Source organism: Somniosus microcephalus, chromosome 5 (assembly GCF_052327205.1).
Source record: "Somniosus microcephalus isolate GS21.2 chromosome 5, FLI_Smic_1.0, whole genome shotgun sequence".
Taxonomy (NCBI): domain Eukaryota; kingdom Metazoa; phylum Chordata; class Chondrichthyes; order Squaliformes; family Somniosidae; genus Somniosus; species Somniosus microcephalus.
Window position 1 is genome coordinate 155,009,784 of NC_140991.1, and position 27,075 is coordinate 155,036,858.

Here is a 27,075-nt window from a genome sequence, read left to right on the forward strand (position 1 = left end):
GCACAGAGCTGCTGACGGGAGCCAAAGAGAATTCCAATACAGACTGAGTAATTAACTGCTTGAAACATTCCCTGCCCTTTCTTTTTATTAAGTGCACTTCCACTCTTGGATACTGTCCAGCTTGCCTTTTACGCACTTCTGCATTAATTTGTTTTGAATTCACATTATCTGTTTTTCCATCATTACAGTGATTTTTCTTTCTTCAACAGTTGCAAATAGAATTTATTATGCATTAAGGGCATCAAATTTCTATCTGCACAGCTTCTCTTCCTGAAGTTTGCTTTAAAATTGAAGACTTCCTATTTTAATCTGGCTAAAGCTAGCTGGATTTTACATTAGTTCTTCTGGCACATGCAGGTTTTAAGTACGGGTTTCATGACTACTGAAACCACAGCTATATAGATGGCAGCCATTTTGGATACACACCTTCATTATTAACCAGTTTCACTGAAGTTCCTGTGAAATTCTTACATAATATTTTGCCTTTTACTTTGTCCTGCGTTGATTAAGAGAAACCTTAAAGGAAAGTGTATTCCAACATATGTATTTTCAAGTGTATTTTCTCTGTCTCTTGCGATCCACCCTGGTTAAATGAGCACAATGCCCTTTAGGGAAGGAAATCTGCCGTCCTTACCTGGTCCGGCCGAAATGTAACTCCAGACCCACAGCTATGTGGATGACTCTTAATTGCCCTCTGAAATGGTCTAGCAAGCCATTCAGTTGTACACAACTGCTACGAAAAACAATAATAAGAATAAAACCAAACGGACCACCCGGCATCGACCTCAGCTCCGGCTTCGGACATGACAGTGGCACACCCAGTCCAGTCGACCCTGCAAAGTCCTCACATCTGGGGACTGTGCCAAAATTGGGAGAGCTGTCCCATAGACTAGTCAAGCAACAGCCTGACATAATGATACTCACAGAATCATACCTTTCAGCCAATGTCCCAGAGTCCTCCATCACCATACCTGAGTATGTCCTGTCCCACCGGCAGGACAGATCCACCAGAGGTGGCAGCACAGTGGTATACAGTCGTGAGGGAGTGGCCCTGGGAGTCCTCAACATTGACTCTGAACCCCATGAAGTCTCATGGCTTCAGGTCAAGCACGGGCAAGGAAACCTCCTGCTGATTACCACCTACCGCCCTCCCTCAGCTGATGAATCAGTACTCCTCTATGTTGAAAACCACTTGGAAGAAGCACTGAGGGTAGCAAGGGCACAAAATGCACTCTGGGTGGGGGACTTCAATATCCTTCACCAAGAGTGGCTCGGAAGCACCACTACTGACTGAGCTGGCTGAGTCCTGAAGGATATAGCTGCCAGACTAGGACGGCGGCAGGTGCTGAGAGAACCAACATGAGGGTAAAACCTACTTGACCTCGTCCTCACCAATCTACCTGTCGCAGATGCATCTGTCCATGAGAGTATTGGTAGCTGTGTAAGGCTCGCAAAATTCTACAGATTCCCCCAAACTAAGAAGAGAAGAGATTTTGGACTGTTTTAAAGAATATTGGGCCAAAAGGGGCATAAAATCAAAACCCCAGGATTTTGGCTATTTTAAAATGCATGTCCAGGCCTGTGGAAGGCTGCAACAAAGGAATTGGGATGGGCACTGTAGGACAAACAGTTTGAGTATTGGCAAAGGCCAGATTGCCTGGGAATGTTCTGGACCATCTCAGTCATTCCACATAAAGACAATAGGCCTATCACAGAATCACAGAATCACAGAAACCCCACAGTGCAGATAGAGGCCATTTTGGCCCATCGAGCCTGCACCGACACATATCCCACCCGATCCCCATAACCCCTACACCAACACATATCCCACCCTATCCCTGTAACCCCACGTATTTAATCCCCCTAACACTAAGGGTCAATTTATCATAGCCAATCAACCTAACCCGCACATCTTTGGACTGTGGGAGGAAACCGGAGCACCCGGAGAAAACCCACGCAAACACGGGGAGAATGTGCAAACTCCACACAGACAGTCGCCCGAGGCCGGATTCGAACCCGGGTCTCTGGCGCTGTGAGGCAACAGTGCTAACCACTATGCCACCGTGCTAACCACTATGGAAGGACAGTTCTCACCAAAACTTACAGGGCCATCAAGAACATGAATAATATAGTACATGCCACTAATCAACAAAAGGGACTCTGACCCCAGCAGGAGAAGACAATCGAACAACAGTTTAAACTACTCAGAGAAACATCCAAAACCATTTCACACACTTAAACTGATTTCGAAGCCATCCCGAAACTAGTAAAAAGTCAATTAAAAATAGATGGGACCAAGTCAAAACTCTTGAAATCATTCTTGATAAGATTACTTAAGCAGTTTAAGTAAAGGGGAAAAGTTAAATATTTGGGATTCTGTTGGTTTAAGAGTAAAACAAGGTTACACTGCAGTAGAAGTAAATTGGCACAGCAGGCAGTGGAAACCAGTTTTCTAACCAATCAGCAGGGGTGACTCATTTGGCTGTAAACAGAAAAACAGTATAAAAAGACCAGGCTAGTGCGAGCAAGCACTGAGTGCGAGTCAGCAGAGAGTGCTGTGAGTTTGGGTAAGCGTGTGAGTTAGGGTAAGTGGGGTGTTAGGTGCTCTTTTCAAACTTTAACGCTGTGGGTTGTAGTTAATAAGGCCTTTCTGGTGCAGAGTGACTGTTGGTAAACCATTTAACTGGTGTAATTAGAGGGATTGATTTAAATTAAATCCAATTAATTAAAGGGGATACTAGCATCTATAATCGGGCAGAGGGTGTCCATAACTAACAATAAAAAATTTAATTAATTACATAGAATGGAGCAGGTGATGTGTTACTGTTGCGAGATGTGGGAGCCGGTGAACCCCATTGAGGCTCACGGTGATAACGTCTGTGACAAGTGGCTGCTGCTACAGGAACTCCAGCTCCGTGTTGATGAGCTGGAGTCTGAGCTTCAGACACTGCGACACATCAGGGAGGGGGAGAAGTACCTGGACTCTGTGTATCAGGAGGTGCTCACACCTATGAAGTTAATTAATTCAGATGTAGCCCATGGTCAGGGACAGGACGGTGTGACTACGAGTGAGGCAGGTACGGGGATCCAGGAGATAGAGCTGGAGGAGCCGCAGCCCTTGCTCTTGTCCAGCAGGTTTGAGGTTCTTACTCCCTGTGGGGACGGGAGCAGGGACTGCAGGGAGGATGAGCAACCTTGCCAAAGCACCGTGGAATGGGGGGCCATTCAAGAGGGGGGAGTAACTAGAGATGTTGTAGTGGTAGGGGATAGTATTATTAGGGGGATAGATAGAGTTCTCTGCAGCCGAGAGCGACAGTCCCGAAGGCTGTGTTGCCTACCCAGTGCCAGGGTTAAGGACATCTCCTCTGGGCTGGAAAGAAACTTGCAGTGGGAGGGGATGGATCCAGTTGCCGTGGTCCATGTTGGTACAAACGACGTAGATAGCACTAGGAAGCCGGTTCTGTTAAAGGACTTTGAACAGCTAGGGGTCAAATTAAAAAACAGAACCTCAAGGGTAATAATCTCTGGATTATTACCTGAGCCACGAGCGAATTTGGCTAGGACAAATAAAATTAGAGAGTTAAATGCGAGGCTCAAAGACTGGTGTTGGAGAAATGGGTTTTGCTTCCTGGGACACTGGCACCAGTACTGGGGCAGGAGGGAGCTGTTCCGTTGGGACGGGCTTCACTTGGCCAGTGCTGGGACTAGAGTCCTGGTGGATCATATAACTAGGGCTGTAGAGAGGGCTTTAAACTAACTAGTGGGGGGGAGGTTCCTAGAGAGCAAATAATAAAAATGACAACAGAGAAGGTCATAGACTTAGGTAGCAGTGGGGAAAATAAAAACCAGAGCGTGTCAGGAAGGGGCAGAAGGTATGGAGTAAAAGGTAAAGTAATAAAAAGGGCAAAAGCAGGAACTAAGTGTCACAAAACATATTTGAAAGTTCTCTATCTGAATGCACGTAGCATTCGTAACAAAATAGACGAGTTAATGGCACAAATAACTACATATGGGTATGATCTTGTGGCCATTACAGAAACATGGCTGCAAGGTGACAATGCCTGGGAATTAAACATACCAGGTTATTTAACGATCAGGAAGGACAGGCAGGAAGGAAGGGGAGGTGGGGTGGCTATGTTAATAAAGGAAGGAATCACTGTAATACAGAGAAATGATATTGGGTCAAAAGATCAGGATAATGAAACAGTTTGGGTGGAGGTAAGGAATAATAAGGGGAAAAAAACACTAGTGGGCGTAGTCTATAGGCCTCCGAACAGTTGCAACTATGTTGGACGGAGTATTAATCAGGAAATAGTTGAGGCTTGTAATAAGGGAACATCTATAATTATGGGGGATTTTAACTATCATATTAATTGGACAAATCAAATTGGGCAGGGCTGCCTTGAGGATGAGTTCATTGAGTGTATTAGGGATGGGTTTCTTGAGCAGTATGTAACTGAAGCGACCAGGGGGCAAGCAACCTTAGGTCTGGTCCTGTGTAACGAGACAGGATTAATTAAAAATGTCCTAGTAAAGGATCCCCTTGGAATGAGTGACCATAACATGGTTGAATTCCATATTCAATTAGAGGGTGAGAAGGTTGGATCTCAAACAAGCGTGCTAAGCTTGAATAAAGGAGACTATGAAGGTATGAGAGCGGAATTGAGTAGAGTGGATTGGGAAAATAGATTAAAGGGTAAGACGATACATGATCAGTGGTGTACATTTAAGGAGTTATTTTACAACTTCCAAAAAATATATATTCCACTGAGAAGAAAAGCATGTAAAAGAAAAACAGCCATCCGTGGCTAAGTAAAGAAATTAAGGATAGTATTCGACTAAAAACAAGGGCATATAAGGTAGCCAAATCTAGTGGGAGGATAGAGGATTGGGAAAACTTTAAAAGACAGCAAAAAATAACAAAAAGATTGATTAAGAAAGGGAAGATAGATTATGAAAGTAAATTAGCAAAAAATATAAAAACAGATAGTAAGAGTTTTTATAGTTATATAAAAAGAAAAAGGGTGGCTGAAGTAAATGTTGGTCCCTTAGAGGATGAGACAGGGAAATTAATGGTGGGAAATATGGAGATGGCAAAAACACTGAATGAATATTTTGTATCAGTCTTTACTGTAGAAGACACTAAGAATATCCCAACACTGGACAAACAGGGGGCTATAGGGGGGGAGGAGCTAAACACGATCAAAATCACTAAGGACGTGGTACTCGGTAAAATAATGGGACTCAAGGCGGATAAATCACCTGGGCCTGATGGCTTACATCCTAGGGTCTTGAGGGAAGTGGCGGTAGGGATTGTGGATGCATTGGTAATAATTTTCCAAAACTCCCTGGACTCAGCAAAGGTCCCGGCAGACTTGAAAACTGCTAATGTAACACCCTTATTTAAAAAGGGCAGTTGACAGAAGGCTGGAAACTATAGACCGGTTAGCCTAACATCTGTGGTAGGTAAAATTTTGGAGTCCATTATTAAGGAGACAGTGACAGGACATTTGGATAATCATCATTTAATAGGACAAAGTCAGCATGGTTTTATGAAGGGGAAGTCATGTTTGACAAATTTGCTGGAGTTCTTTGAGGAAGTAACATATAGGGTGGATAAAGGGGAACCAGTGGACGTAGTGTATTTAGACTTCCAAAAGGCATTTGATAAGGTGCCAGACAAAAGATTATTGCTTAAGATAAAAAATCACGGGATTGGGGGTAATATTCTGGCATGGATAGAGGATTGGCTATCTAACAGAAGGCAGAGTGTTGGGATAAATGGTTCATTCTCAGAATGGCAATCAGTAACTAGTGGTGTTCCGCAGGGGTTGGTGCTGGGTCCCCAACTCTTTACAATCTATATTAACGATTTGGAGGAGGGGACCGAGTGTAACATATCAAAGTTTGCAGATGATACTAAGATGGGAGGGAAAGTAGTGAGTGAGGAGGACATAAAAAACCTGCAAGGGGACATAGACAGGCTAAGTAAGTGGGCAGAGATTTGGCAGATGGAATACAATACTGGAAAGTGTGAGGTTATGCACTTTGGCAGGAAAAATCGTAGAGCAAGCTATTATCTTAATGGCAAGAAACTGGAAAGTACTGAAGTACAAAGGGATCTGGGGGTCCTGGTGCACGAAACTCAAAAGGTTAGTATGCAGGTGCAGCAAGTGATTAAGAAGGCCAATGGAATGTTGGCTTTCATTGCTTGGGGGATAGAATATAAAAATAGGGAGGTATTGCTTCAGTTGTACAAGGTATTGGTGAGACCGCACCTGGAATACTGCATACAGTTTTGGTGTCCATACTTAAGAAAAGACATACTTGCTCTCGAGTCAGTACAAAGAAGGTTTACTCGGTTAATCCCGGGGATGAGGGGATGGACATATGAGGAGAGGTTGAGTAGATTGTGACTCTACTCATTGGAGTTCAGAAGAATGAGAGGCGATCTTATTGAAACATATAAGATTGTGAAGGGTTTGGATCGGGTGGATGCGGGGAGGATGTTCCCGATGATGGGTGAAACTAGAACTAGGGGGCATAGTCTTAGAATAAGGGGCTGCTCTTTCAAAACTGAGATGAGGAGGAACTACTTCACTCAGACGGTGGTAGGTCCATGGAATATGCTGCCCCAAAAAGCTGTAGAAGCTACATCATTACATAAATTTAAAACAGAAATAGACAGTTTCCTAGAAGTAAAGGGAATTAAGGGTTACGGGGAGCAGGCAGGAATTTGGACATGAGCCTAGGTTCGGATCGGACATGGCCCTGTGGTTTGCAGAGCGGGCCCAGGGGCCGTGTAGCCTGATCCTGCTCCTATTTCGTGTGTCTAATTCTGTTAGATTCAGGAGATGGTTCTGTGATAGTAGATGGGCGGTTAGGATCAGATCAGCCATGATCTTATTAAATGGCAGAGCAGGCTCGAGGTGCCGATTGGCCTACTCCTACTCCTATTTCTTATGTTCTTATGTTCTTAATTTAAAACTATTAAAGTTAACGAGCCCACCAAAATTAACAATGAGCCAGAGATGATTTGGCGGGCAGAGAAGCAAAGCCTTAAAACAATATAATTGAGGCCTGCTTTTACACAGAAACAGTCAGAGAGTCATATGGACAGTCAGTGAAGGTTATTCAGACGGTGTGTGAACTTAAAGGTACAGTTCATACAGACAGAGGCACAGCTCATTCGAAACACATCAGTCTCGGGACAATCAATCGACAAAAGGGCAACAGAAGGAGAACGGAAGGAATCACAGCAACCAAGGGCCCCAAGAAACAAACAACCAACAATATTACCAACAACTAGGTAATACTGGGCCACCGCGACCAACAAGAAACCAACTCGGAAGAAACCGAAGATCTGCAAGTTTTTTCCCACTCTACAAACTATTCCTGCGTTTGGTGAGCATTTCCCTGGTCCTCTAGAATCCAACCTAGTTAGTGTAGTGGGAGTGGGAGGGGTGAAATATTTTGTCTATTGTCATTCTCCCTCATATATTCTGAAGTGTTCCCCCTTTTAGAGTGATAAGATTATTGTGTTGTGTATATTTTCTTGTCTCAAATAAAAACCAAAGTTCTTGTATCAAATTCAGTTGTTTGCTGCAATTTCATTACAACCCCCAAATAAGTCCAGGTCTAGAACCAAGGGAGTGGGAGCGATTCGAACCACTCAGGAGTCAGAGGCAATGCTGACCACACACACCATCCCTTACAGAATGGCGACCACGGCAGGACCTTGGCAAAAGGGATGTGATGCAGTAGACACTATTTTTAAGGACAGAACTAAAATGGAAGAGAGGTTTTCCTCTTATGTGTTCAAGAAAGTAAATATCACCAAGAAATGGGTGACCAGTCTGTTGCGTTCCATGGATGCTGCAGCCAAATGGACTGAGAGCAAGGATCATAAGAAGTCGGTGGAAAAGGCCATCTGGTTGGTCTGCGCCCTACGACAGATCCAGCTTCTAGATCAGCACATTAAGATGTTAACAGAAGTGCTACGGGAGGCAGCCAAACTGTCTCAAGCAAGGGCTCTAGCAGGGGAACAATTATTGGAGGAATTAAACACCCAAAATCAGGAACGACTACAGATAGTAGAGAAACATAGGAACAAACAGGAATACTTTCGGTGTCAAGTCACCGAGGCTAAAAACAATGAGTTAGTGTTAAGAGAAGAGAACGCTCGCCTAACCAGACAGTTAAAGGAACAGGAGGAAAAGTTCAGAGACGTGAAGGCAGCTTATAAAGTAGCAAGCACTAGGGATTTTGAAGCGGGAGATCACGGCCCCTGTCAAAAACAGATCGACAGTTTAAAACTTGCTCTGTCCAGGGCAAAAGGCATGGTATGCCTAGTGAGCCCACGTGCGGCCCGGGTGGACCTGGAAGTAGAAGGAGAAACTGTTCAGACGTCACCTGTGGCGTCGGGGAACAACCCGGTTGGGCAGCAGGAGGGACAAGCAATCTGTAGGGAGGGCAGGGAGGAGTGCACACCACCATCACCTGTGGCGCCGGGTTTTGACTTGGTTTGGCAGCAGGGAGAAGGGGGCAAGCCAATGCAGGAAAGGTCGGAGCCGGGGCCGATGTGCCCGGCTCGGCAGCAAACATTTAGCCCACCCGGCGATAGTGGGGGCCAGGGGCCCCTTGAAAGCCAATTCGTGATTCCCCACGGTAACCAACAGCTTAGGGCTATGGTAAGCCACCTGAACAAACTCACCCACAAGGGAGACCCCTCAGTCCACTTCATGGAAGTGGAACAGGCAGCAGGCATTAACGAGTGCGATGACTCCGAAATGGCCAAAATGCTCCTTTTCTCCCTGGATGGCAACCTCTACCAGTCCCTCTCTGCGGAGAGCAAGAAATGGCAGGGCGGGTACGCTGCTATCCAGGAGGAAGTTCTGGAGGCGATGGGGATGAACAATGGTAGTCCTTTCTCCTGGTTGGAGAAGACTACACAATTAGCAGGGGAGACCCCACAGGCTTTCGCAGACAGGCTGTGGCCTGTGTATAAGAGTGCCTGTAATGGGGATCTTGACCGGACTCACCTGAACCAGAACGAGCTGACCCACTGGCTCCGAAGCCTGGTGGCAAACAGCTTGCCACGGATCAGAGCTAAGGTTGAGCTTTGGTTTGACCTGAAAGACCCCCGGGTCACCGAGGAGACAGTGGTCAGACAACTGACCCTGGCTTACCGCAACAGCAGAGGGATAGAAGAGCACCCAACAAAAGGAGAAGTATATGAAATAAAACCTAGCCAGAGTAAGAAAGAGTGGCACCAGGAAGGGGGTAACCCTTCTGATACAAAGCGTAACTGCTTCGGGTGCGGGAAAAGTGGGCATTGGAAAAGGGACTGTAGAAATCCCTGGAAGGAGAGTGTGGGGAAAAACTCCCCAGCTCCTGCCTCAAAGACAGAAACACCGACCTCTCCCCACACAGTTGATTCATTAGTAGCTGCACTTCGAGTTTTGTTGGCTGGCCCAGGGAAGATAGCCACAGCCACGGGTGCTTTAACTCCATCTGCCCCACTCAACCCAGACCTATGACTAGAACCAGCGTAGCCTGTCAACTTGTGTCCCCTTGAATACGATGAGGAGGGCAGGCCCTGTGTTAAGATGGGGGTGGAGACGGTGCAGGGGAGATATTTGGTGGACACTGGCGCTTCCAGCATGATGGTCCATTCAGAAGACCCGACCAATTCACCCATGTCTAACAAGGTCCCATTTAGCCTAATGGGATTCACAGGGAACGAGCAGGCTGGGGAAATGTCCAAACCTTTGGCCATAGATTTAGGATCCCTCCATACCACGTGGGAGGGTAACCAAAAGACCGATGAGGTGGCCAAGCAGGGGGCCAGGGAAGGAGAGTTCTGGGATCCCTGTAGAGCAGGTCCGGTAGCCGCAATCTGGGACACGGGAGGCACACAGTGGGTAGCTTTGGCCCCGGACTTAAAGCAGGTCCAAGCCCAGGATTCCGTCCTTAAGGCCGTCCTGGTAAAGAGAGAGAATGGGGAGTCCATAGAAGGCCCGTTCGGGGCAGCGGACGAGACTTTAAAACAGGCTGCTTGTTACATTCATCAGTGCAAGCTGTTCAAAACTGAGAGTGGGGAACAGCCAGCAAGGGCGAACCGTGTTAAAACTAGAGAGCATCAGCCTACAGCTGTGGCAGACTCACAGACCGCAAAGGTGGGGGCAGTGACGTGTGTGACTGGAGAGGCCCTCCCACCAATTAAGTGGGACTCAGGTACACCCCCAGTAGCCGGAGCCTTAAGAAGGTCTCCTCGCATACCACAGCCTAAACTACCGTGGACACCCGAGTATCAATTTAAACGGTTCAGCCCCAAGAGAACCCTTAACAGAAAGGGGAAAACCAAGGTCAGGGACCAGTCTAAGGACATGGATCCCCAGCCTGCCGCCTCCAAAGGTGAGGGACACACAGGAGAGGTAGCGTTGGGCAGAGAGAGAGAAGGGTCCCCAGCCTGCGGCATCAGGCTGCGGGGAACCCACAGGATAGGATAGGGACTCGGCAGCCACACAGGGAGGGGTAGTGTGCTGCAGCACAGGAGGGCACACTCCCCCGGTCAGTTGGGAAACAAAAAACCCCCCAGTTCTTTTAAGATGGACTCTCCGGGTCTGGTGGCACAGGTCACCTTACGCCCAGGCGTACAAGCTGCCCAGATTCCACAAAAGGCAGAGGCCTAACAGGAATTAGTCTGGCTGTCCGGAGACGGGCGGCGGATGTATATAGCTTTTAGTTTAAGAGTGTTTTACAGTTTCTTAGGTTTTGGAATTTTAGTAGTCTAATTTTAGTTTATGGTAAGTTTAAGTTTGTGAAAATTTTGGTAACTGTGTCAGGCCAGAGAGCATTCTCGGGACCTGGCTATTTTGTTTGCGTGTCCCTACAGAAAGGAAATCGGCATGAGAAAGGTTCTGCTCCTGTTCGCCCTGGTAGGGGTGAACATCGGTGACCGAGGAGATGTGGAGAACTCCCACATCTATGGGTGCTCAGGAGAGAGAGCACCGATTGTTACCGCAGGGGGTGGCGAACGGGGTGTGGAGGAGCTCGCCATCTACTTCCATGAGGGAAGGTGGCCAGGGTGGCTGGGGTCTAACTCGACTCAGTACTCCAGCCAGACTGGGTTCACGTACGGGGAGGCCTCCATCCAGTGGCCCAGGGTACAGATCGTTGCCACAAGGGTCAGTGTCACCGAGGGGAAACGTGTGTGTTTGACATGTAAGGGACAGATTCCTTTGGATAGGTGGTGGTGGCTCAGAAAGCTGAGCAAGGATATAGGAAACCCCGCAGTCGATTGGGAATGATTGGGGAACAATACCCATCGGACAATTACAGGGACCCGAGGGGGAGTGAGTGTGTGCTGGGACAAGTGGTGGGAGCCGGATCAGGGAGTTTATGTTTGTACGTGGGGGTCAGAGAAAGTCTGCCCCGCAGGCATATCCATCATTTTCCACAGGCAATGGCAAGATGCTGGGGAGGGGATGGGGTGGGATTCTAGCCTGCATGTATGTGCGATCCCACACTCCCCGATCCCAGTCAATGCCACCGAACTCGTAACCCGCCCCCCCGGAAGCCCCTGCCCATGACCATGACATCATGGACTATAGTACAGAGCTGTCCTACCACCACCAAGGAACCAGGGAATGAGTTAGTCCTAGTGCCAACCGATAAGTTACTGTACCAGGGGGTACACTATGCAGTGGCCTCAGTGATCCTGAACCTGGCCGAGGGGCACTTACCTGTGTGGTGTCCTAAGGAGACAGAACAGTTGTACCAAGCCCTGCTGAAAGAAATTTTTAAGAAATTCTATGAATTCGACTTTGCCAGTGTAGACAAAGCGAAACTGTACAGTTTACATCCTGAGCATAATATGGGCGCAGGGAGACAAAGAAGGGGGACCTGGAATGACATTTTCACTGCTTATAATACAGGATCCTCAGTAGTAAATAGCCTAGATGATATAGAGCTACAAACCCAGATAAATGGTTTAAAGACCCAATTAAGAAAAATCCTAACAGAGGAGAACACAGTGGTAGGCTCAGAGCTACATGAGGACCAAGCTATGACGGTCCATTTAAAAGAGATTATTGCTGAGCTGGAGAGACATGCCAAAACAGTAAATGCACTCATACAGGAGGACAGGAATGCTTCGGATCAAGCTGCACAGAATGAGGTGTGCGTGCTATACGGGGCATGGTTGCTGGGTGAGGGCCGCAGCAACCTGGAGGATTTAAAACAAGGTTTAGTCCCCTCCTGGATTAGCAACAAGCACCTCGCAGCCCTCCACCCATTTAGTAATTCGCTGAGCCCATGTCAGCTCCGCCTAGCCTCTGGAGCCTACCCTGTCCCAGTGGATTGTGGACATTCCAACCATACTATCATGGGGATAGTAGTGAGGATGCCAGTCATGGGTGGGACAGCCCGACCCGCACCGGTATACAGGGTGGAGAACATTGGGATCATTCAAGGGGGTGCACACGTCTGTTTCGCAGAGGTCCCACCTTATGTCATAAAGTGGGAGCACGTTATGACAGGTACAGACCTCTCCGGGTGCCGGAGCCGGGGAGCACACATAATACTGTGTCCCCAGCACTTGAATGCCTATTCGAGACCACAGTGTGGGTTTAAAGCTGCTGGTGCACAACCTGTGAACTGTACCATGGAGGTAATGGCACAATGCCATGTTTCCCCACAGGTAGCATTCATAGGGGGTTGTAGGGGTTCGCAAAAATCCCCTCAGTCCCCGAAGATCAGGAAATATTCATCTACATCGTGGAAATTGCCTCTGGGTTGGACAATGTTTTAAACATACCCAGAATTGCAGGGGGGCTGCGTTGAGTTGGGCAGCACGTGCACAACACCGGAATCGAGGAACTTCGTGGAAAAATTCACACACTTTAAGACAGAACATTTTATTTAAAAAATGTACTCTTGAGTTTTGAACTGTGTAAATTGCAAAGGGATAAAAATGACCATCAGTAAGCAAGGCCAAGGACAAAGGTGTGTATGTCTGTGAAAAGGGGAGGATCAAGCAATGGCAGTAAAATTCTGTCAATCAAAAAGGGGAGTTTCCGTTGAGTTTGGTAAATTGCAAGGGGCTTCAAAACGGCCGTTGGAATGTGTGGCGAAGGACAAAGGAAGCAGCTTTCTGTGTGTGAAGCAGTGGCAGTCAGATTCTGTCAATCAAAAAGGGAGTTTCCCTTCCCTTCAGAGGCAATTGATGTTTGTTTATGTTGACATAAATGATTATCCACTTAGGCTGCGGTTTCAGTGACTGCAGGACAAAGGGCTTCTGTTTACCTAGCAATCCAACTCCATTCAAAACCCATCACACACCATGAGACACACCTAAACTAAGGAAGAGACGGTTTAGACTAAGAAATGGAACAGTTTAAGATTGAATGGGTTTGAATCACCCATTACAGACAATGGACAGTTTGGATCTCTTTTGTTTTAGCCCAGAAACTTCCAGATGTGGGCGGGAACATTTCGGCCCCAGAATGAAGACACATTCAAACCACCCCAAACTTTATTCAAAACCCATTCCAGACAATGGGAGCAGTTTGGCCACTGGGAAATAGCCCATTTGAATCAGCCAATCATGGCCTTTCTCTTGTGTATTCGAACTTTTTGGCGCAAATTTGCACACAGACCTTTTCAGTGCCAAAACAGCAGGAGCTCCCAGGATATAAAGATAGCTTCTGGGAAGCATATCTCTCTCTCTTACTCATTGGACCACAGGTGAGCAGGCTTCTGACTCCTCAACAAGGCAACCTAGTGAGAAGTAAAGGGGTGGTAATTTAAGGGAAATGTTCTAAGATTGTAAGGTTAACATTGTAACCATTTATCCCTCGTTTTTGCCATCTGCCTTCCCCTGTTAAGCAATTTTAACTGTTGTATTGATCGTGTGGTGTAGTTTATTTAGTTAATAAAGTTTGACTTTCTTACATCCAGATCATTTGTCTGTTTTTAATATATCATTAATTATAAGTTCCTCCAGTCAGAACTGGAAGGGTGGGTTTAGCGATTCAAAACCACTGTTTGGGATTGGTCAGAGCGCAGCAGCAAAAAGCTGCTTGACCAGGTAAATTACTGTAAACCAGGTAAAGGAAGGTAAATTACCGTAAACCAGGTAAAAGATGCCCCCTACAGGGTGGGACATATTGTGACACCACAAGTGTGCCCCACTACCGGCATGGGCAGCACATCTGGTGTCCGGTGAGTGACAGCAGTTTCTGTTTTAAACCCGAGGCAGAAGTTCAAGTGGCCCAGGAACGGATTGTACCCATCCCTGAACCCTCAACTGTTCACCTCACTGTCAGGGAAAACATTACCAACCTGCAAAATTACGTAACACATTTTGGCTATGAAATTCCCCCTCAAACAGAACATCCTCCCGCGCTATTAAAAGCAGTGGTCATATCACAGAAACATTTCTATACATTAGAGCAGAAGACAGTCGAGATAGGGGCCAAGATCTTGGATATCGTAGTTCCACCCTGGTGGGACATTTTTGAAAATATAGAGGTCCCTTCTTGGATTCGAATGGCTTCACACATTTTAGTGGTTTGCCAGCTCAGTATAGTTTTCTACTTGTTATGCACAAAGTGCAAGGGAAGGGACAGGATGCTCCGCTCTCAACATGAGGGAGCATGGGACAAAAATAAAATCTATGACCAGGTATAAAACCAACCTTGACCATTATTAAAAATGAAGTTTGATGAGTGCGTGTGTCATTATTTTTCCTATGTGAGTGTAATTTTTCCAAGTGGTGCGGGGTGTTGGGCCCCCTACATGCTTGGATGTGGATGTAATCGAATTTTTCGTACCTTGTATATATCTGTGTAAACACTACACCTAAAGGGGAATGGGAGAGTGTTTTGATTTGGGTTTTCAGTTTAGGTAATACAGGGGAAGGTTGGCTCCCGGGGATCAGAAATTTTGCTCATTCAGGATGATACTATAGTGTTTCAAGTATCACAGGGGTGTGTGTAAGGCTTGCAAAATTCTACAGATTCCCCCAAACCAAGAGAAGAGATTTTGGACTGTTTTAAAGAATATTGGGCCAAAAGGGGCATAAAATCAAAACCCCAGGATTTTGGCTATTTTAAAAGGCATGTCCAGGCCTGTGGAAGGCTGCAACAAAGGAATTGGGATGGGCACTGTAGGACAAACAGTTTGAGTATTGGCAAAGGCCAGATTGTCTGGGAATGTTCTGGACCATCTCAGTCATTCCACATAAAGTCAATAGACCTACGGAAGGACAGTTCCCGCCAAAACCTACAGGGCCATCAAGAACATGAATAATACAGTACATGCCACTAATCAACAAAAGGGACTCTGACCCCAGCAGGAGAAGACAATCGAACAACAGCTTAAACTACTCAGAGAAACATCCAAAACCACTTCACACACTTAAGCTGATTTTGAAGCAATCCCGAAACTAGTTAAAAGTCAATTAAAAATAGATGGGACCAAGTCGAAGCTCGATAAGAATTTAAAACTATTAAAGTTAACGAGCCCACCAAAATTAACAATGAGCCAGAGAAGATTTGGCGGGCAGAGAAGCAAGGCCTCAAAACAGTATAATTGAGGCCTGCTTTTACACAGAAACAGTCAGAGAGTCATACGGACAGTCAGTGAAGGTTATTCGGATGATATGTGAACTTGAAGGTACAGTTCATACAGACAGAGGCACAGCTCATTCGAAACACATCAGCCTCGGGACAATCAATCGACGAAAGGACAACAGAAGGAGAACGGAAGGAATCACAGCAACCAAGGGCCCCAAGAAACAAACAACCAACAATATTACCAACAACTAGGTAATACTGGGCCACCGCGACCAACAAGAAACCAACTCGGAAGAAACCGAAGATCTGCAAGTTTTTTCGCACTCTACAAACTATTCCTGCATTTGGTGAGCATTTCCCTGGTCCTCTGGAATCCAACCTAGTTAGTGTAGTGGGATTGGGAGGGGTGAAGTGTTTTGTTTATTGTCATTCTCCCTCGTATATTCTGAAGTGTTCCCCCTTTTAGAGTGATAAGATTATTTTGTTGTGCATATTTTCTTGTCTCAAATAAAAACCAAAGTTCTTGTATCAAATTCAGTTGTTTGCTGCAATTTCATTACAACCCCCAAATAAGTCCAGGTCTAGAACCAAGGGAGTGGGAGCGATTTGAACCACTCAGGAGTCAGAGGCAAAGCTGACCACACACACCACCCCTTACAGCAGTGACCACCGTACAGTCCTTGTGGAGACGAAATCTCGTCTTCACACTGAGGACACCCTCATTGTGTTGTGTGTCACTACCACCGTGCTAAATGGGATAGATTCAGAACAGATCCAGCAGCTCAAAACCGGGCATCCATGAGGCGCTGTGGGTCATCCTCAGCAGTAGAATTGTATTCCACCACAATCTGTTACCTCATGACCCGGCATATCCCTCACTCTACCATTACCATCAAGCCAGGGGACAAACACTGGTTCAATAAAGAGTGTAGAAGAGCATGTCAGGAACAGCACCAGGCGTACCTAAAAATGAGGTGCCAACCTGGGGAAGCTGCAACACAGGACTACATGCATGCTAAAATCGGAAGCAGCATGCTATAGACAGGGCTAAGAGATCCCATAATCAATGGATCAGATCAAAACTCTGCAGTCCTGCCACATCCAGTCGTGAATGCTGGTGGACCATTAAACAACTAACAGGAGGAGGAGGCTCCATGGATATTCTCATCCTCAATGATGGTGGAGCCCAGAACATGAGTGCAAAATACAAGGCTGAAGCGTTTGCAACCATCTTCTGCCAGAAGTGTGGAGTGGATGATCCATATCGACCTCCTCCTGACGTTCCCACCATTACAGCAGCCAGTCTTCAGCCAATTCGATTCACTCCAAGTGATATCAAGAAACGGCTGAGCACACTGGATACAGCAAAGGCTATGGGCCCTGACAACATCCCAGGTGTCGTGCTGAAGGTTTGTGCTACAGAACTAGCCATGCCTCTAGCCAAGCTGTTCCAGTACAGCTACAACACTAGCAGCTACCCAACAATGTGGAAAACTGCCCAGGTATGTCCTGTCCACAAAAGCAGGACAAATCCGATCCGACCAATTACCGCCCCATAAGTCTACTCTCAATCATTAGCAAAGTGATGGAAGGTGTCATCGACAGTGCTATCAAGCGGCATTTACTCACCAATAACCTGCTCACCGATGCTCAGTTTTGCTTCTGCCAGGACCAATTGGCTCCAGACCTCACTACAGCCTTGGTCCAAACATGGACAGAAGAGCTGAATTCCAGAGGTGAGGTGAGAGTGATTGCCCTTGACATCAAGGCAGCATTTGACCAAGTGTGGCATCAAGGAGCCCTAGTAAAATTGAAGTCAATAGGAATCAGGGGGAAAACTCTCCACTGGCTGGAGTCATACCTAGCACAAAGGAAGATGGTTGTGATGGTTGGAGGTCAATCATCTCAGCCCTAGAACATCACTGCAGGAGTTCCTCAGGGCAGTGTCCTAGGCCCAACCATCTTCAGCTGCTTCATCAATGAACTTCCCTCCATCATAAGTTCAGAAGTGGGGATAAAAAAAAAATTATGCAATAACCCTGATTTTCTGAAAATTGCAAAAATGGGATTGAGTTGGCCCATGGCACTGACTCACCTGTGCTTATAGTTATGCTGAAATCTCCGATTGGAGTCCGATAACCTAATTTGAATTGGCTACTGGCACAGGATTTGATCCTGTAAAATCGCAGGATTTGCTGTATGCTGAAAGGTTATATTAATCACTTGTGGCATGACACTAATTTTATGATTTTTATGTATTATACGGCTTCATTATGTTACTGTGATTTCTTACCTTTATGGGTTAGAAACTGGACCTCGTTATGGGGAGCAGGCAGGGAAGTGGACATGAGTCTAGGTTCGGATCAGCCATGATCCTACTGAATGGCGGAGCAGGCCCGAGGGGCCATATGGCCTACTCCTGCTCCTACTTCTTATGTTCTTATGTACTTATGTTGCATCTATTTTACTGGCATAAATGGGAGCAACAAGACCCAATTTTTGGGACCAACGTCCTTCGCTCCAAGGATACCCAAAATTGGGTTGGTCCATTCAGGTGTCCCTGGTGGCTACCAAAAACTGGTGTTACATTCCTTACATCTATAAATGAGGGGGATAATGCCTGTTTTCGGCCCCCTTACAAAAATTGATCTGTGATAAGCTGGGCAAACGCCTTTCCAAAAACATTTCTGTGGAAGCAGGAGGAGCAAGAGCGCTCTTCCAACTCCAAAGTATTTATGATTGCTCCCCTCCTGTTGCCGCAACACCACCCCCCAGATCCATGACTTATCTATAGGCCACTGACGTTGAAGCAACCTAACATTCATGCAAGCAAAACGGGCGAGTGGCATGTGAAGGTGTGACTGCTCCCCAAAATGAAGTAATTGAGGCCCAAGGCCTAATTCCAGGTGAACCTTGGGCCTTCTGGTAGCGGCACGCACTCCGTGTGGGCTTTTAGTTATTGGCCTGAAAACGGGCCATGAGCAATTTCTACCCCATATATTAATTTATCTGTGAATAAATGTAACCAAGTAGGAATATAGGAACAGGAGTTGGCCATTCAGGCCTTCGAGCCTTTTCTGCCTCTCTGTCTCTTACCTCCCAACCAACTACCAACACGTATCACAAGGTTATCACCAATTCCATGCACTCTAATTGTTGCTAATAATCTGTTGTGCAGAACCTTATCAAATGCCTTATCGAAGTTCATACAGACAACATCCATAGACACCCCCCTATCCAACATGCTACTGATTTCCTCTAAAAATCCAACTAGATTCGTCAAACATGACCTACCCTTCACAAAAGCCTGAACTGTAGCAGTTATCTATTGGACTATAGAAAATTACACACAGCCTATTCTTAATTTCAAAATAAGACATGCTGTAGACAGCCATATTGGTCTCCCTGCCACTTTTAAATAACTGTTGCTTTATTGATCTTTGTACCTGTGACAGTATAATTAACTCTCACCATGTCATCAAGCAAGTGTGCATTTGTGCTCTGTGTCTGATATCTTAAGGCCATGACTCTGTTGGAAACAGGTAGATATGTCTGTTTCGTATCACTGACTCGATCAGTAAAAATTGGTCAAACAACAAATATCTACTCAATTTTGAAAAGGGTAGAGCACATTTTCCTCTTTTGTGCTTAAGTATTAAATCATTGAATGCAAAATTGGGTGGGCTCTGTTACAGGCATGAGATTTTCATCACCTGCTTTTCTTCTATGCATACCACCCGCCCAATTATTTAACACGCAGTGCAAAAGAGGAACATTGGCCCTGAAGTGTGCTAAGTGGCTGTTAGTATACATTTTTTAACAATTTAAGCAGCTTTATTTAATTAAATATTTGGGCATATTTACTAACACAGAACATCAAGGGTGCTCATTCTCTTTACACAAACAAATGAGTGAAAATGGATATTTCTGGATCCATCCTGGTGATTTGGGAAATAATTTCTGTTTGATCCACCTGCAGGCTATGCTAGGCAACAGGACAATAGGGAAAAGCTATTCAAGCTGATCCAATTTAGATATGCAAATATTATTCAGTGTACTTGAACGGAATATTATAACACTGCGTAATTCACACTTGAGGTTCTGGAAAATAATAAACTTAATCTAATGAGAACATGTGCTAATTGTAAGTTGTTTTCTTCTGGTTCAATTAACATTTATTCAGATGCAATTTAGGAAAAATAATTATGTCAATGAAAGAGCTCAATGTAGAATAAATAAAAGTGGTTTCCAGTATAAAAATATAGGTTATCTCATATTTCAGGCATAAATTCTCTCCAGGGAGTCAAAGGAACAATTTCACAACAGGACTCTGAAATAGGGTTTGGGTAAAGGGAGTATTCTGTGTTTCTCAGAGGAGACAAAACCTATTAGCTGCACAGCTGGTTTGGTCTGTTACTAATATACTTTTATGGAAACTGCCGATGGTTGTTCAAATCTGCAGCAATGAACAGAGGACTCCTATCTAAGAATGAATGCTTCTGGCCAGTCTATGCTGTCTCCAAATTATCAAGCAGAACTATGCATCTAAATTGGTATTAGGGATGAACATCGAGTCTCAAGCAATAATTCAAAATGGTCGAATTTAAATGTATTCAGAGGATCTGAATTTTCTCCAATACTGTTCAGTTTGAATTTGAATGCGATATTTAAATTTTTTTTAAAGTGGAAGGAAACACATGCGACATAAAAGGTAAGTGATTATAAAATAGTATTGTTTGTTGTTGGACTTTTGCATATAGAATGTGGCTGTCTCAGAAGCTTGCTCTGCACTCAAATATATACTAGAAAAAATTGCAAACGCTGGAAATACAGCAGGCCCGTCAGCTCCTGAAAAGAGAAAAGTCAGGTTAATGTTGTGGGTGTTGGTAGCTGTTACTGTCATATTGGGCTGAATGTTAACGGGGAAGGCAGGTTGGGGGCAGGGAGGCTCTGAAGTGGTCGGGAAACATGAGAGAACGGGTTTCCCGCAGGCCCTGCCTAATTTAACTTTCCCCCTCTCCTTCCCTCTCCCAACCACCTCACCTGATCCATATCTATCTCTGTTTCCCTTCCCTGTCCTTGCACAATCCTATCCCACTATCCATCACTTCCCTCCTCCCCAACCCTCTCATCTTCACCCCCCCTCCTCTGCCTTTCTCCTTCAACCTCCCCATTCCTATCTCCCACCCACCCGACATCCTCTCCTTTCTCCCTTCTGCTCCTCTTTCCCTTCCCTTGCCACTCCTTCACCACTCCCTGTCTCCCTGTCCTCCCTCCACTGCCTTGATTCAATTACTCCCAAACCCTGTCAGCCTGCTTGACATGAATAATGCTCTTGACTTGACTTCCACTGTGCAATGCCTGTGGAGAATAACAAATAAATATAACATGGAGGGAATGAAATAAAAAGGCACCATGGTTTCTAACTATGTGATCGGGAATGGTTGGCAGGCTGGCTTCCAGTCAGGTGGGGAACGCTGGACAGGAGGCCGCAACCCCAAGTAGGTGCGAGCCCCGAGCCGGGGCAGGTCCGACCCAGGGTAGTCCGATCTGGGAGGGTTCGATCTACCAACCCTGGGTGGGGTGTTGGTCCGGTCCTGGGGGGGGCAGGGTGCTTATGCTGGGAGAGCTTGGAGGGCCGGGAGGAAGCAATCCTACTCCTCGTGGCCCATAAGAATTGCTCCCGAGGCTGTCTTCGCCTCACTGCGGGTACCGGGAATCACGAGGCTTGGGTCCCCAACTGGCCACAATTAAACCTGCACAGTAGGTTAAATCCGAGGCTTCCAGCCTTATTATAATATTTAAAGTGCTAACCCGCCTCCTGGGAGTGGGTTAGCTGCCTGTCCCACCGTTCCGCCTCCGTTAAAACCGGAAGTGGGCAGGTTGGGGTCGGGATTCACATTTTTAACACTTTAACTTCCCAACCGACCCCAAACCTCCCATCTTGTGGAGTTAAAATTCCCCCCCTCCCCGAGTCTAAACCAGGAAGTTTAAACTAGGAATTATAAATTAGATTTAAATCATGTCCAGAAAGCAAAATAAAGAGAGCGAGATTAAGATGGGATTAAGCGAGAGAGATAAGAGAGCAGACAGAAACATTTAAAAAAAATTATTTTAATTTTAATTTAAAAAAAATCTCCAACATTAATTAAATTCTGAAGGAATGAGACTCCACACTTGTAAAATTAAATTTTCAGTGCCAAAGAGGTTGTTTGGCAGCAATCCTGACTGATCAAGTTGTTAAAAATTCACTTACATCTGAATGCTGTAGGGTTCTCAAAATTCCCACATTCCCCAAAGTTATGGATAAAAGGACCCTGCATGGACAAGTCATGAAAAGGCAGGGTACCCAAAATGGCTTCTGCAACCTCGTGACCAAAAGTACAGGATTTTAAAAGCAAGGCTCTGCAAACAGGCAGGCACCTCTTTCAAACTGAAACGAAACTTAAAATGCATAAATCTGTGAAGAGACTTTGTGGAGCCAGACATTTAAAGCAAACACAGAATATGCATTCCATTCGCCTTGAAACAGATCAGGTTAGAATGGGCCTCAATCAAGGCCATCAGGTTTCTGCATATTTAATCGGTAACAGCTCACAGAAGCCATCAAGACAGGAAAACCCAATTAAGTTTCATACATAACCAACAGCCAGGACATCGAAACCATTAAAACACAGAGACAACCATTTCAGGAGTCATTAAAGTAAATGGCTGTAATCAGTTTAAACGAGCCAGCCAAAAGTTAGACAAAGTCTGACCTGATTTGGCGCGCAGATAAGGAATGAAGAATCGGGTATAATCGGTAGTGACCGCTCTCTTGCTCTGGCCTCTTATTGTTTGGCTTTTGGCCTGCTGCCTCTCATTCTCATGCCCTGGCCTCGTGGCGGGCTCTCTTCTCGCTCCCCGCGCCGCTCAACACCAAGGATGCCCATTACACCGGGGCCCAACGCAGGAGGAGAACGAGACCCAAGTTCGAAACCACACAGGACACACAGGCCACAAATGGGCAGACGAGACGAGATGAGATGAAGAATATAGTAAACCGATAAGAACAGAGAAGGGCAGCGAAAGACGCATCAGGGAACAAACACCTAGTTATAAGCTGGCGTTTGGTGAATAAGTTGGCGTTACATGCATGGACAGTAAAACCCCAATTTATGAATATGCTGGTGTTCGAAGAATGGGTAGCAAAATCAAGACAAACGGCCTAGTTATAAGCTGGCGTTTGTCAAATGGACAGTAATAGCCCAGGTGAAGAATAAGCTGGTGTTCGAAGCATGGATTGCAAAATCATTAAATGGTAAAGACCGCCAACTGATCCCCGACCACAGCAATACTGTCGGCGACCACCCGAAGGAGAAGAAGGCCCATCGCGACGAAGTACTCGATGAAGACGTTAACGGAAAAGAAGGGAGGGTGCCTCGCACAAACAACTTCAGCGCCGCGCCCTGTGACAACGTGGCGACGGGATACCCCAAAGGATAGAAAGAGCGGACCTCAAACCCCACCATCTAAAGCAACAGGTTTTGAATTGGTGAGCATGAATTCCTGGCCCCTCATAGCTTAATCTAGTTAGGTATAGGGGGTGGGATAAGGATAAGGGGATTTTTAATGTATTTGTTTCCCTCGATGTGCCGTGTGTTCCCCATTCCCATGTAAGTGTATTAACTGTTTTATGCCTGTAACTATACCAGTAATTCTCAGTAGTATTGTGTTTTATTCAGCCTTTTAATAAAATTTGGTTTTCTCGCACCAAACCACTTGTCTACTCGATTTTCTGTATCGCCGCCTGTACCTAAGTCCGGTGTCTGGAAGTCAGGGGTTGTGGAGCAATTCGAACTGCTCAGAGACAGTCAGGGGCAGAGCTGACTGGGCACACACGCCAAAACCCCCTACAGAAACGGCGACCGCGGCAGGACTCCGGCAACAGGGGTGCGATACAGTAGACAATGGTTCGGATGAGCAAACCATGATGGAGGAAAGGATTTCTGATTATGTGTTTAGTAAGGTGAATATCACAAAGAAGTGGATCACCACTCTGTTAAGGGCTGGGCGTCCGGTAGATGCCGCAGCTAAGTGGACAGAAGGGAGGGAACAGAAGAAATCAATGGGATCTTGGCTTTTATTGCAAGGGGGATGGAGTATAAAAACAGGGAAGTCTTGCTGCCGTAATACAGGGTATTGGTGAGGCCACACCTGGAATACTGCGTGCAGTTTTGGTTTCCATATTTAAGATAATATATACTTGCTCTCGATGCAGTTCAGAGAAGGTTCACTCGGTTGGTTCCGGAGATGAGGGGTTTGACGTATGAGGAAAGGTTAAGTAGGTTGGGCCTCTACTCATTGGAGTTCAGAAGAATGAGAGGCGATCTTATCGAAATATATAAGATTGTGAGGGGGCTTGATTGGGTGGATTCGGTGAGGATGTTTCCACTGATGGGTGAGACTAGAACTAGGGGGCATAATCTTAGAATAAGGGGCTGCCCTTTCAAAACTGAGATGAGGAGAAACTTCTTCACGCAGAGGGTAGTAAATCTATGGAATTTGCTACCCCAGAGAGTTGTGGAAGCTGCAACATTAAATAAATTTAAAACGGAGATAGACAGTTTCCTAGCAGATAAGGGAATTAGGGGTTACGGGGAAAGGGCAGGGAAGTGGACGTGAGTCTAGGTTCGGATCAGCCAAGATCCTATTGAATGGCGGAGCAGGCCCGAGGGGCCTAATGGCCTACTCCTGCTCCTACTTCTTATGTTCTTATGTTATGTTTATCCCTAGAGAAGGCAGTCTGGCTGATATGTTTCAAAAAGCAGGTCCAGCTTCTGGACAGGCTCGTTGCAGCACAGGGAGCCGAGTTAAAGGAGTCAGCTCTGGAGATCCAGGACAAGGCTCTAGCAGTGGAGAAGTTAATGGTAGCATTGCAGGCCCTGAATCAGGAGAGGTTGTATTTAATGGGAGAACATAAGGCCAAGTTGGAATACCTACAGTGCCAGGTCACCGAAGCCAAGGGTAATGAGTTGAGGTTGCGGGAAAAGAACGCCCGCCTAGCAAGACAAGTTAGAGAACAGGAGGAGAAAGTAAAAGAGGTAAAGGCAGCTTACAAGCTAGTGAGCAAACAGGGGTTTGAAGATGCAGATCATGGCCCCTGCAAGGAACAGATAGAAAATCTGAGCCTGGCCCTGAGGAAGGCAAAAGGCATGGTGTGCCTCATAAGCCTGAAGGCAGGCCAGGCGGATTTTATAGGGAACGAGGGGAGAATGGTTCAAACATCACAGCTAGTGCCAAGAGACGACTCGGTTGAGGAACAGGTCTCACGACCACCACCCGTAGCGCCAGGTTTTAGCGAGGTCTGGCAGCAAGGGGGAGCGGAGTCAGGGGTGGGAGCGGAGGTGGAACAGCCGCCGCCAGAGAGGCCAGAGCCGGGACCGATGTGCCCTGCCCGGCATTGGAGGTTCGGCCCACCCGTCAATGGCGACGACGAGGGACCCCTCCAAAACCAGTTCGTATTACCCTATAGCACCCAACAGCTTAGGGCTATGGTGAGCCATATCCCAAAGCTCTCCGAAAAGGGGGACCCCTCGATCCACTTCAGGGAAGTAGAGCAGGCAGCCAGCGTCAACGACTGCGATGGTGCTGAGCAGGCCAAAATGCTGCTATTCTCTCCGGAGAGTAGACTCCTCCAATCCCTCTCTGACGAGTGTAAGAAGGGGCAGTGTGGGTATGAGGAGCTCAGGGATGAGGTTCTGGAGGCCATGGGGATGAATGAGAAAAGTCCTTTCTCCCGTGTGGAGAAGACCGTCCAGCTCACAGGGTAAACCCCGCAGGCTTTCGCGGACAGGTTATGGCCGGTTTATAGGAGCGCCTGTCCTGGGGCACCCAATTGGGCATTCCTGAACCAGGATCAGATGGCCCATTGGCTCCGTTGCCTGGTGGCAAACAGCTTGCCACAGGTCCGGGCCAAGGCGGAAGTCTGGTTCGACCCCAAGAATCCTCAGACCACCGAACTTACGGTGATCAGACAGTTGACCCTAGCCTATAAGAACGGTAGGGGAACCGATGCACACCCACCTAAGGGGAAGGTGCATGAGGTAAAACCCGGACAGGATAGGAAGGAGTGGCATAAGGAAGGGAATAACCCTTCTAGCACTAAGATGAATTGCTACAGGTGTGGGAAGGACAGCCACTGGAGGATGGAGTGCAAAAACCCTTGGAAAGATAATAAGGGAAAGAATTCCACAGCCCCAGACCAAAAGGCCGAGGCAGGAATCCCTCCTGCCGCGGTCGAGTCATTTTTGGACACCATGAGGTCCTTATTGACTGGCCAAGGGAGAGTAGCAGCCACTACCGGTGCTCTGACCCCATCAGCCCCATCCAACCCACAGCCATGACTGGAGCCAGCGCAGCCTGTTTACCTGTGTTCCCTTCGATACGATGAATGGAAGAGACCCCTCGTGGAGATGGAGGTAGAATAGGTGAAGGGGACCTATATGTTGGACACGGGGTCATCATGCACCGTGGTCCATTCAGCTAACACCACCACCTCGCCTCTATCTAACGGGGTCCCATACAGTCTGTCGGGATTCACAGGCAAAGAACAGGCCGGCTCGTTTTCCATCCCGCTCGCCATTCGGTTAGGGCCACTCCGCTCCAAGTGGACCTGTGTCCTGATGAGATGGGAAGTGGAGGGTGGAAGAGGGGTCCTGGGAGCCGACTTTATTGTAGGCCACGGGATCCTGGTAGATTTATGGAATCATTACCTATGGGGGGCAAGTACAGGAAAGGACGGCGAGCTAGTAGTCATCCCAGGGAAAGAAGGGAAGGGGACCCTGTGCGCCATGAAGCCCAAAGAGGGTTATAACCTCGAGCTCTTGGTCAGTAACACCCAAAATAGTTCCAGGCATTGATGCGCGCCCACCTAGCCACATTTGCCACGCACAAACACGACTGCGGGTGGGTCAATGGGTTTGAGGTCAGCGTAGACGGGGACCCCATGGCCCGACCACAGAAACAGTATAACTTCCCCATGGAAGCGGAGCAAGACATGGAAGCAGCCATGTCCTCCTTAGTGCAGCAGGGAGTCTTGAGACCGATAGCCACCCACATAAACTCTCCACTGTGGCCGGTTAGAAAGCAGGACAATCCCTGGAGGGCCACGGTGGACTATCGGGTGCTCAATAGTAACATCCCAGCCTGTGCACCCATGGTAGCAGCAGTTGCCGACCTGTTAGGAAGTATCCCAGCATCCGCGACCATGTTCACGGTGCTGGATATTTCCAACGGGTTTTGGTCCATCCCTTTAAGGAGGGAGGATCAGTACAAGTTTGCCTTTACGTTTAAAGGGCAACAGTACATGTGGAACTGTTTGCCGCAGGGCTTCCACAACAGCCCCAGCATCTTCCATCAGTGCATGGCGAACAGTTTAAAGGGTTTCAGCCAGCCCAGACAGTTGGTGCAGTATGTGGATGACCTGCTCCTGTTCACGGATTCGAGAGAGGAG